At 46.2% G+C, this 12,450-nt stretch overlaps 1 long non-coding RNA gene across 1 annotated transcript; it reads right to left on the bottom strand.

Annotated features, from left to right (window-relative positions):
• Positions 1–580: 580 nt before the first annotated feature.
• LOC134481957 (uncharacterized) lies at positions 581–12,031 on the bottom strand. The gene is made up of 2 exons (XR_010057904.1): positions 8,167–12,031; positions 581–1,325 (listed from the first exon to the last, which is right to left on the bottom strand). It is a non-coding gene; the product is annotated as an uncharacterized LOC134481957 (long non-coding RNA).
• Positions 12,032–12,450: the final 419 nt, after the last annotated feature.

The raw sequence follows: 12,450 nt of genomic DNA, 5'->3' as shown, positions 1-12,450 counted from the left end.
TGTGCTTTACAGGAACCTTCAGAAGGAAATCCTCGGCATCCCCTCTAGATAAACTTCCTTAGCTGACTCTGGTCCCTTCCAAGGTTAAAACACTATCAGTAGGAACAAACAAACAAAAATCAAAAAGACAAAAAACAACAATGTCTCATTTCTCAACCGACTCTATTCTCAAATCTGGAAACGTTGTCTCAGAGCTAAGCAGCCCTAAATTGGCCCATTTTCCCCAAAAGGTTGATTGGTTTTCAAGGACCACCTTATAAGTTCAAGGCAGGGTCAGAGCAGGAGCTTGGAAGCCCTCTGGTAATGTTTCCCTCTGAAACCTGTGCCCACTGACTCGACCAAATGCGGCATAGAAACCAGGGAAGTTCACCCGCTCAACAAGGTACTGAAGCACTGCTGTGGCTCAGACCTTGCTTGCTAGTGACTGGGAATACAGGCCACTCGTTCAGCAAGCGACTTCCAGGTGGCAAGGACACGCACTAGCATAGAGTGGTTTGGAGTAAACTGGTGATCCAGAAAGGTCTCCACTGGAAAGTGCATTAAGCAGAAATGTGAATGACCAGGAGGAGACAATCATGCAGATGTTGAGGAAACACTGTATTCTAGGCAAAGCCCCACCAAACATGGTTCTAGGGCAGGAAAGAAAGCCAGCATCAGGGTGGTACAGCACATGAAGGGAGATGAGAATAGAAGACAGTCAGTAGGGGCACAGAAAGGAATTTGACATTCAGTGTCTCTGGCTCTCCGTTCTTTGAACAGATGTATATGTGGGCGTGGTCAGAACGTGTTCCCCAAAGTTCATTAATAAAAACATAATAGCAGTGTGCTAGGCCATTGTCACCAGGTAACGGCTTCCATCAGTGATAGAAAGGCACGTATTTGTCCACACCAAAATAATTGATCATCCTGGCAGCATCCAAGAGGACTTGCATTGTCCTTACTTGCACTGGGCCCCATGATTAATGCAGATTTAATCAGCTTATCTGATGGCTATTACGGCAGAGCTGAGACAGCATCTCAGAGGACCGGAGCGCACCGACTAGTGTGCACAGTGGAACAATTGTTTGGCTGAGGCAAACAAGGAGACGAGCAGCCCATCCCACAGGCACTACGCTGTTATGGGTAAGCAGCCTTCTCGTTGGCACAAGTCACAGAGGCTGCTGATTAATTTTGCCAGTGGATAAAGTTTATCTGCATTGATTGGAGTCAATCAGTTGGCCTGGAACACACGCCATGTAACAAACACCACGTTGCTTGGGAATACCTCTGACCTGACCTGACATGTGGCAGGCAGAAGCTAAAATGAGTCCATCCCCAGCAGGACTCTGTCAGAAAAGGAAAAAAAAAAAGTTAAATTAATGTCGAATTAGTGCAGAGCTGTGGAAGACCAGCGGACCACAGCAGCTGCTGTCTGCCTGCCCCAGAACATTACCATTCATCCCTGAAACTTGGGTCCCATCAGTTATGACGAGGGAGTTTGTGGAAACGCCCACTGTGTGTGAGGGCAGGCAGTCTCAACTCTAACACTCTGGCCGCCTTCCATCTGGAGAAATTACCTTCTATATATTGGGAGCTCATTCTGCCTCAGGCCTTCTGAAATCTGACCAGACGAGGTCACCCATGGTAACAAGTTAAAAGGCTTTACCGCACACCCTCGCACAAACCACCAAAGTTGTTCCCCATGCATGTCACAAACTCAGACCTACCACTGGTGACATGTGAGTATGCTAAATAAAACAGTGCTTAGCTGAGAGGGAGACCTGAATAATTTGTTCCACTATTGGGCACTCGTGGTAGAAGTTTATGGGTTTCTGTGTCACAGGGGACCTCGTTACGAAAGAAGCGTTTCCTCAATGTACACACAGAGGGGACCTGACCACATTTTCTATGCTCTTGGAGGGAGGGAGGGAGAAGAAAGCTATAGTGTTGTACTGACAAGCAGCTAGAGCTGAAAGAAACCTGAAGAGGTGGAAGTAGTCCATCCAGCAGCTATCTGGAAGACCTAAGTGATTCATAAATATGCGTGTCCACTCGTACAAGACATGCATGTACCCGTGTGCACATATTTTAGACATACACATACATATATCATGATATAGTCCTTTATAGTATAGACACATATACATACACGCATATTCTGCACCACACAGCCCTTCACCACAGCATGCCTTGTATTCAGCAGACTCACCTTTCCCGTCCTTTCCTGGGTCTTCCCCCCTTCAGAGCAGAGCCTTAACTACTGGCTTTCACCACAAGTTTGCAAACATTGGCTCCATCACCAGCACAAGTATGATGGTTTTGTCATGGGTCTCGATTTGAAGGTGAGAGATGACAGTGCCATGTGACTCTGGAAGCTTGCTTTGGTTAAAATTTATTAGCGAGGGAACATGAGGGGGCCAAGGGAATGAATGGGATGTTTCATGATCTCACACTGGTCCTTCAGGAGGAGGTCCCATTTCACAATCAGGTGCCTTGCCTGTAAAACATATACATCCTCCAAACCACGTAAGCACACTGTCGTTTTGATGACTTCACATCCCACTCTTTGGAGGGAAACAGAGAGCAAGGCTTCGGGGTCCCTGGAATGTGGTTAGGAAGGCTGATCTCTGCCACTATTTGGGGTTGGTAAAAGACCTTTTCTGTTCTCTCATGTACTCTTCTAAATAATCATTTCCTGTAGCTCCCCTGAGAGCTCACGTACATCCCTCAGTGATAAGGTGGGGTGTGGGAACTTGGAAGAGGAGGCATTACCGTGTGTAAGAGAGGTTTCCTTGGCAGATTAAGGGCAAGAGAGAAACCTGAATTACCTGGGTCAGGGGCACAGTAAAGAAACTGACAACATGATCCCTCCATTACTAAGAGAAAGATTTTTATTGTGAAGAAGAGAGAAAATATCCAGAGGTATCCAGAAGAATCCAGAACAGACAGAAAGATGGAGAGCTGACATGGCCAGGGCACAAGCATGAACTTTGGAATGTATGACAAGTACTTTGTGAATAGGAACTGAGAGAACCTGGAGGCCAGCATAGGCTTGGATATGCAACCACAGGCAGCCATATGTACCAGAGTAAGGAAAATGACTCCTTTTGGCAGGTAGAACCCTGTTTCACAAGTTCCTGAGAGATGCCTTCCATAGTCCAGCTTGGGCTCATTTCTGGATGTAGGGACTTCTTGAGTCCCAACATTGACTAGATGGTAAAGAGAAATCCACAAATCCCTATGTATCCTGAGAAGTGACTACAAGCACAGGCCCAAAGCACACACTAACAGGAGCCCTGTCTCCTGGGAAAAGAGGAGCTGCAGTTAGCACAGGGAAGCACCTGCTGGAGGTGAAGCGAAAGGTTGGGCAAAGGACGCCCCCAAGGCCCTGGAGCATGGACACCCAGGACGTTGGCAGTAGCACAATGTTTCTGAGTAAAAACTTTCCCAGATCCCAAGGAGAAGCCAAATTGCTTTCTTTCACTTGGCTAGTTAAAGGAACTCTAGAGTCATTCTCACTCTCTGAATTTCACAGAGCACTCAGGGATGGAAAATGCTAACTCCAGTGGGTAATTATCTGTTACGGAACATGGTTAATGATTATGTTCAGAAGATGTTAACAGTTGGGCTTAGGGAAAGATTACAAGAGCTTCAAAGGGGTCCCTCCAGACCATGTGACTGTTCTGTGGCCTGAGGAACCTGCTCTTAATGCAAATGCTTGTTGCCATGGTGACACAATAGCAATCTCCTTGTTCCTTGGCACCACACAGAAGTCCCCCTATTTGGGCACAATAAGCTTTTAGTTCAAAATAGACTTTACAAGAAACCAAGTATGGCCCATCATATCCAACATGATCTGATCCTGCCCTGTGAGGACCAAAAGTTCTAAGTATGAATCTAATCCCAGGAACAGTTGGGCACAGAGAAAAAGCAAGACCCTAAAATTTTACTACTCCCCTCCCCGTTTTCTGCAACCCAACAGTTATTGCTAGCAGAGATCGCCTAAAACACATTGTCACTGACTTCTTATTTCTTCTATTTCACGGAAAATGAAGAAAATGGCATTTTAAATATTTTGGAGTGCTGGAGAGATAAATGTTCAGCCAGGGTGAGGGATGATTTATGGGAGTCGAGTAATGAAGAATAGGAATTTCATTTATTTTATTGCCTGTTTACCTCCTTAGGGAAGAGGCAGCTGGTAAATCATTTTGTGAGTTAGTAAATTAGAAGGCTTTTGTTTGCTGGGCTCTGGAAGGAGTCACCAGATAGAAAAGGATCCACAGGGTGTCTCCCAGGCCACCCCTCTGAGCAGGGTGTCTCCCAGGCTCACCCACTCTGAGCAGGGGTGTTCATTCAGAGGAGACCAGAAGAAGCTGCAACCTTTTTCCTTTTAGAAACTCCAGCTTTGATTTTGTAAAAACAAAAGGAAAGCTTTGAACTCTCCCGGTAATGCTTTTGAACTCAAAATACTCCCTCACCGCCTACCTAGATCTCTCAGCTCCTTGCAAGTTCCTCCCAGCCTAGCTCACATCTCTTCCAGATGAGCTACCTCAGAGCGTCTTCTCTTTCAAACAGGGCATGTACTAGGGACCCTCAGTCAGTCCTCGGAGAAGACAGGAACCTTTGTGTTAACCTGGCAAACTCAAGCTGTTTCACCCCTTCCTGGTACCAAGGTGACCCCATCTTCGCAGTGATCCTGGAAGGACAAAGGGGTGTGTTATTTTGGAATTCTTTCCCTTTCCAAGATCCTATTGATGCCTGTCTCCTTGCCTTTCTCCTACTTGCTCTGTGAGGACCCCTGGCTAATGTGAGGAGAACTACCACTCAGGAAGAGCCGCCATCTCTTGCCAAGGGCTCCGGTTAGTCTTTTTGTGGGTCAACTGCCAGGGACGATTTGCCAACTGATGTGTGTTTGTGTGTTTAATGGGCCACACCATCCCTTCAATTCTTTTTTTTAATAGTTGTTGCCAATGCTTTGTAAACAGGAGATTTCAAGGAGTTTAGGTTTCAGGAGCTTTGTAAGAGATAATGAAGACATATAGACCAGTGTCTCTATGGCCCAGAGAAGAAAGACTTCGCTAATCTCCTCCTCTAAGTGGGGCCTATTTTTCTCAAGTTCTCAGCAGGCCCCCTATCCTGCCACTTAGCTCTTGGTGCCACCCATTGACCATTTCCTGCCCTGGCAGTTGTTTTTCTGTCATATTTTGGGCTGCGCTCTCATAACCAGCTGACACCACCTTTCCAAATGGAATCATTTTTTCTGTGTTGTAAAACCTGTAAAAGATTTGACAGGTCTAATCATTCCCAAGAAAGGGGATAATCTATAATGCCCCATGTTCTCGCCACTGACCCCTAAGAAAGAGACAGATTTTAGAAAGCGTATCCTTCCATGATACCCTCTTTGATCCCTCTGTTCTAGCCAGTGGCCATGGCTCAGCAGAGAGCAGACAAGACCCTTGAGATGGTCACTCTTCAGAGGCCTCCTCTCCTCTTTCCTCCTGTGGCTCTCTGAAGAGGATGCGGCCTACAGAGCTCCTGAGAAGTTAAAAAAGTCGCAAGAGCCCTTGTAAAAACCAGAACAGTTAGGGCACTAGAGAGAAGATGTGTACTTGGGACCGTGCAAGCACATCCAACGAGCTTTGAAACACATGTGTCCCAGTGAGTCCAAGCCCTCAAATGGCAAGGACTTCCTGCTTCCTCCTGTGCAGGCGCTGAACACTTGCCGTCTGTCACAGCCCAGGCTCCGTGATAAGCGTGTCTCGAAATTAATCTCACCCCTTCCTAGAGCAGCCTAAAGACAGGGTGCAGATTTGTTACCACAGCTTCTCTGGAATCTGAGCTGCTTCTGAGACTTGTTGCAGAAGCAAGAGGCTGCCGTGCTCCAAGCCCGTGTGCTCTTGAAATGCTCCCTCTTAGAAGCCAGCGGAGAAGTCATGAAGACAAGGGTCCAGGCGCTCAGGGACAGCCCCAGATGAGCTTCTCTGCATCAGAGACAGCCTGGGACAGCCCCAGATGAGCTTCTCTCAGACAGCCTGCATCAACCAGCAACCTCGGGAGAGACAGATGACAGGACTGGAACAGAAGACACGCTCAGCTGTTCCTGATTTAAGCTCCTAAATTTGGGGTGATCTGTCACACGACAGTAGGTAATTAATTAATCAGAACGAGTCCTTGAGTCAGTGGGATGATTCAGTGGATAAAAGTGCTTGTTCTACAAACCAAATAGCATGAGCTGGATCCCTGGGTCATGTGATGGGAAGTGAGCTAACTCCCAAAAGTTGTCCTCTGACCTCCAGATGTGCGCACACACATACACACACACTAAAATTTTTAAAACGTCCAACTCCTCTGGATAACCGTATGATCACACGTTTTTATTTTATTTTTAACAGTTGGAGACATCGAGGCATGGAGCACCTACGTAACTTACCACATTTACAAAACTGATAAAACTCGTTTCCAAACTCATGTCTGCCTGACCCAAAGACCAACTCTCATCCTGTCTCAGAGAGAGAGGGCAATTGAAGTCTAGCACAACAGACAAACTAATGACCCAGCATCAGAAAAACCAACTACACGCACAACTCTGCTCTGAGGAGTAGTTTTCCCTCCAACTAAACTGGAAAGAAAGAATTTTGTCTGATTGAAAAAAAAAAAAAAGACAAGAGCCCAGCAGTGTCAGCGTACATCTTTAATCCCAGCACTTGGGAGGCAGAGGCAGGAGGATCTCTTGAGTTTGAGGCAGGCCTGGTCTACAGAGCAAGTTCCAGGACAGTCAGGGTTACACAGAGAAGCCCTGTCTAAAAAAAAAAAAAAAAAAGAAAGAAAGAAAGAAGAAAAGAAAAAAGAATTTAAAAAAGAGCTTTGACAATAACCCTATTCAATTCTGATCGCATCGAACTTCCTTGCTACTCTAAGAAACAGAAAGAGAGAAAACATAGCCTGGGGTAGGATCGGGGGATTTCCCGTACCTCTGAATCTGTCGCTGTAAATAAGGTTTTATTGGCATGCAGTCATGCCCATTCATTTACATGTCTTATGTAATATGTTCCCAACACAGGGCAGAGTTGATTAGCTGAGACAGAGAGAAGTAGACCTACAATACCTAAACCAAAGCTTGCCAAGGCTCACTCTAAGGCAGTGGGATTCAGTTGATAGCATTATCAGGACCACCTGGAAGGCTTGTTAGCACGCACATCTACAGCCTAATTGCAGAGTTTCTCATTCAGTAGGTCTGGATGGAGTCCAACGGCTGGCATCCCTAACAAGTTCCCAGGAATGATCTGCACCCGCTACGATGACCAGCAACCAACACTTCCTCCCAGTCTTTACCCATGGGCATGCAACACTCTCAGAGTGAAGGCTGGGCTATTATCTTCTAAGACCTTGTCGTGACGGAAGAGATGGATAGCAAGTCCAGAGTTAGGTAACAGCAAAGCTCAAAGCATAGTACTGTTTCTACCCTCCCCAGTCTTACCACAAGCAATCGTCTGCTGCCACGTTATAAAATAACTCCCTAAGGAGGAGAGGCTTGCACAACAATGGCCTGAGACTCAGCTCACGTACATGGACTTGGAAGGGAATCTCGGCTTGGCGCTGCATCCCTACACCACGTCAAGCCCTCACATGGGACCATAACCCTGCAGACAGCTTGACTGAAACTCATGAGACATCTTGAGCCTGAGGTTTCCAGATGAGACCGCATCCAGATTTTTATGAGCTAAGTGATATTTGCTGTTTGAAGTTGCTAACTACCACTGGCTGGAGAGAAGGGGCTGTCCATAAAACTGTGCTTCACAAACCCTGACTGCTGGAGCTGGAGAGATGGTTCAGCCCCGGCTGCTCTTACAGAAGACCGGAGTTAGATTCCCACCATCCACATGGCAGCTCACCACCATCTGTAACTCCAGATCCAAGGAATCCGATGGCCTCTAAGGGCACTGCATGCATGTGGTTCACAGACGCATGAGGGCAAAACACCCATATGCGTAAAAGAAAAATAAGTAAATCTTTGTAGAAGAAAACACTGGCTATTGGAACAGCTTCTGTGGTCTTCTGACATAGTCATGGAGGATGACACTGGTTTTTGATATGTGAGAACTCTAGAATGCTGCAGACGTATCATTCTAGACTCCCTTCATTGTCTTGCTGGCAGACATGAGAATACGTTGAATACATGGGCCCTACCTTTTCTTACAGCTGCTGCGGAGACATCAGAGTTCCTGGTTTAAAACGATGCAGGCATCGCACACGACAAGCCCTCATCCCTCCATTTCGCTCTGCTCTGCTAGGCATCGGGACCTGCCCTATGCCTGGCTCTTTCAAAGTCAGCCATAGGAACGTGCTATCCTGTCCCTCTGTGCAACCCGCAAGGACAGAGGTCTTCGCCTGTCTAGTTCCGAAAGCAGTGGCAGAAGACAAGCAGGTGTTGGGCAAGTCACGAAACTTGAGTTCTGCTCAAGTCCCACCCCCAGAGTAGCCTCCTATAGGCCGGAACAGTTCAGCAAAAGACCACCCACCCTCAAGAGTAGCCTCCTATTGGCCAGAACAGGCGCCTCCCCCTTCCTTCTTCCTAGCTCCCGCCAACCCGGATGGACTTCTTAGCACTGTAGAGAGGAGAGCTGGAACTAGAGTCTCTCTCATTTGGACTACCCTGTGCTACCTTAGCCTTCAAGGGAGACACTATTGTTTGTGCCGCTGCAAAGAAACAGAATCTACCAGCCATCCCTGTAGAAACGTCAGTCAAATGCCTCCGGTATGGACTGACATCTTAGATCGAGGCATAGCAGGGGACAAGAAACAGTGGGGCTCTTTGGTGACTGAGACTAAAGTGTCTGGTCCCGGGAACCCCCACAACACAATGTGGTATGTTTTGTGCATACAGCAACTGACCTAGAGCCTCATTCTGCAGCTCCAGGGGACAATAAACCATGTTTGTTTAACAGACTCGGTGCTCAGTGGAAGATTGCCCTGGCACACTGCCTGACACCCAATAAGAACTTAATAAATATTTATTGAATGAATAAGCAAGACCTTAAGCACAGCAATATATTTCTCCCAGCAAGTTTTTTAAAAAAAAGTAAAAATCTTACTTGTGAACACACACACACACACACACACACACACACACACACACACGCACACACCCATAAACCCACAACTTCAAACAGCATAAAGGAAATCAGCGAAAGGTATCTTTGAACTTTGTAACTTGAATCGAAGCACTTAACCTGTCTGGGCTAAAGCACTTCACCAAGCCGTTGTCCCTAGGCTTATTGACAGAGCTTGCCTGAAGGAGTGAGTGCCTACCGGCCTTCCCTGAGCAGGCACAACTGGAAAAAGCCATCATTCAAATCATGGGAGTGACTGTGCTTTGCAACCTCCAGCTTTGGTCTAGGAGACAAGACACCCATTTGAACCTAGCATTTCTTCACCGGAGCTGGTTCATAAAAGCATGGGGAAGAAGTTGAAGATAAGAGAGTTCTGGTGAGAATCTGCACCTTTGGGGGGGCTATAATTGAGCAATGGAGACCGCAGGCAGCAAGGATTCTACTCTGTGGAACTCCTGACCACTGGCTACTTGGGGTGAGGTGTTTGAGATGGGGAGGGGAAGGGGCCAGCCAGCCATCTGACCAGCCATGCAGAGAATAAAAGCTAGCATTAAAAGTTCATAGGAGGGCTGGAGAAATGGCTCAGTGTTTGAGAGAACTGACTGCCCTTCCAGAGGTCCTGAGTTCAAATCCCAGCAACCACATGGTGGCTCACAACCATCTGTAATGAGATCTGATCCCCTCTTCTGGTGTGTCTGAAGACATTTAAATCATTTTAAAAAATGTCCATAGGAGGGGACAGGCAGGGATATGTGGGGTACGTGCAGGGGACAGGAGCTATTGGTGAATATTGGGGTTAGAAAGATGATTCCACAATTCAGAGCACTTACTGCTCTTGCAAAGAACCCACCCTTGGTTCCCAGCTCCCCCATCAAGCAACTCACAACCACCTGTAATTCTAGGTTCAGGAAATTCCACCCGCCACAGACACACTAATACACTTAAGTTTAAATTTTTAAAAAAAGGAAGAAAGCTCTATTTTTATGACAGTAAGATACTCATTTCCAGTTTCTGCAATATGTGTGGCCAAGGTCTTGTTGAACGGGAGGCAAACAATCAAAATCTCAGCCAAGACACTGACAGGATGTTAATAATAGCCATCACCAGAGGAACTAACTCTCACTGAAATGTGTTGAGGAGATCATTTCTCATGGTACATATCTGAGCCTTCCAGAAGACACGCTTGGCGCCATCAGTTTAAAGATGATATCTCGATCCTCATAAGTCGTGCAAAACAAAAATCACCCTCTGTAATTTCACAAAGCAAAACAAGATCAAGTTTTTCAATGATTCCTTTGGGAAGGTGGGGTTTAAATTTTTGTTTCCACATTGAACCTTCGCATGAATGCAGAGGCCAAAAGGCCCCAGCCTGAGGCATTGAAACACCCTGGAAAGCAGCTACAACTCCATTATTATAAGACTTCACATTAAGGAAGATGGACTAACGTTCTGGACGATGAGGTGAATGCCATCGCAGAGCATTCGCTGTTTGATTACTCTACGTAGATACACATAGAGATCAATAAACTCTGCGTAATTCTGACTCTTATACATACTTATATTTATTTTGCTATTTAATCCTTATAACCCCATGTCGGGAAATATTATTAGACCTGTCTGTATGTAAGAAAACTTGGGCAGGAAACATTACTTACCTAAAGCTTTGCACATAGTGAATCTCTCAACCGCGGTTCAGAAGACTAACGACAAGTTCCCTTCTTCACCATAACACCATGCTGTCTCCTGAAAGCCCTTGGATATTAGCTATAATAAGTGACAAGGACCCAGTAGGAAGAGATTCAACACAGGACAGATACTTTACATGACTTCCAGGTGTTGCATGAACTTTTCTGGTTGTGGTGGTTTGACTAAGGATGTCCCCATAGGTGCATATTTTTGAATGTTAAGTCACCTATTTGAAAGGATTAGAAGGATTAGTAGGTGTGTGTATAGAGACTGCATACTGTGTGGAAGCCTCGCCTGACAATAAAAAGCTATGGCCAATGAGCTAAGGATTAAAAGGTAGGACATCTGGCAGACAGAGAGAGGATCTGGGAAATAGTCAAGTACAGGAAAGTTGCCCCAAACTCTGAGGGACAGATGCATGAACCTAAGGAGAGGTAACTCCTTAGAGTTTAGACTAGGTTCTCCATGCCTTGATGATAATGGACTAATTCTCTGAAACTGTAAGCAAGACCCCAGTTAAATACTTTCTTTCCTTCATAAGGGCTACCATGATCATGGTGTCTCATCACAGCAGTAGAACGATGACCAAGACACCTGTCGAGACATAAATATCTGTTCTCCTGCCAGCTAGGAATACAGCACCAGGGACAAACCAGAAAATTCCACACAAGTCTAATCACATGAACCTATGTGTTTCTCGAACTCACGTAGACGAACATGGGAGATGCCAAAACAGTCTCATCGGCAAACAAAACATTTTTTCCCCAGTGTGGATGACAACTTCCCCACAGGGCAGGAGATGGAGTCCCTCAGTAGAGTTTCCACCCTCCAACATCCTCCAACACCACATAGGACCACGTGCAGCAGAGGAAGGTACTAGATACAGCTAAGAAGAAGCTATAGAAGGGATGGACAGGAATCTAGTGACCTACCCTACACCTTCTTATGGGGAGTTCACGGAAACAGTCACAGCCACTCTGATTGTTGGTTCTCTACACAGAGGCAGACTGGTCTCTTTGTATTGTTCAAGGCCAGTCTGGTTTACATGGTGACTTCTAGGCCAACCCAAGTTCCATTGTGTGACACTGTCTGCAAAAAAAAAAAAAAAAAGTGGAAAAAGGTGGAGTTCCACACCACACCACAGTGTTTCTAGTTTTCCAACAATATATGTAAACTAGAAAAACAAGCTTGATTTTTCAAAAGTTTATTGACAGATTTATGTGCACGAGGGTTAGGTTGGTTGGTTGGTTGGTTGGTTTAGTTTTTAGCCTTGGCTGTCATAGACTCTCTCTATATATGTAGACCAGGCTGGCCTTGAGCTCAGAGAACCACCTGCCTCTGCCTCCCAAGTGCCAGGACTAAAGATGTGTACCGCCTCGTTCTGGTGTTTTAGAAGCACATTTAGTAGAGGGAAAGGAATCAGAGCTATGTTTCTAGTTGCCTCTCGTAGGCAGCATAGAGTTGGCTACTAGGCTCTGCAGGTTTGCAAACCTACACTGCCAACCAGTGGGGCACGCCTCAGTTGCGAGTGCCTCTGAAGGGTCCTCCTGTGGGCCTGCTCCAGATACAGCGCATGGTCCTGTGAGCATGGCTCCCAAGGCCCTATGATGGCTGTTGGTCATTTGATGCTGCCTAACTTCTCAAGTCTCTGTTTTCTCTGAACGGTATTTTTTAA

Source organism: Rattus norvegicus, chromosome 15 (assembly GCF_036323735.1).
Source record: "Rattus norvegicus strain BN/NHsdMcwi chromosome 15, GRCr8, whole genome shotgun sequence".
Classification (NCBI taxonomy): domain Eukaryota; kingdom Metazoa; phylum Chordata; class Mammalia; order Rodentia; family Muridae; genus Rattus; species Rattus norvegicus.
Note: the sequence above shows the minus strand (reverse complement) of the source record. Positions and strands in the feature narration are given on the sequence as shown.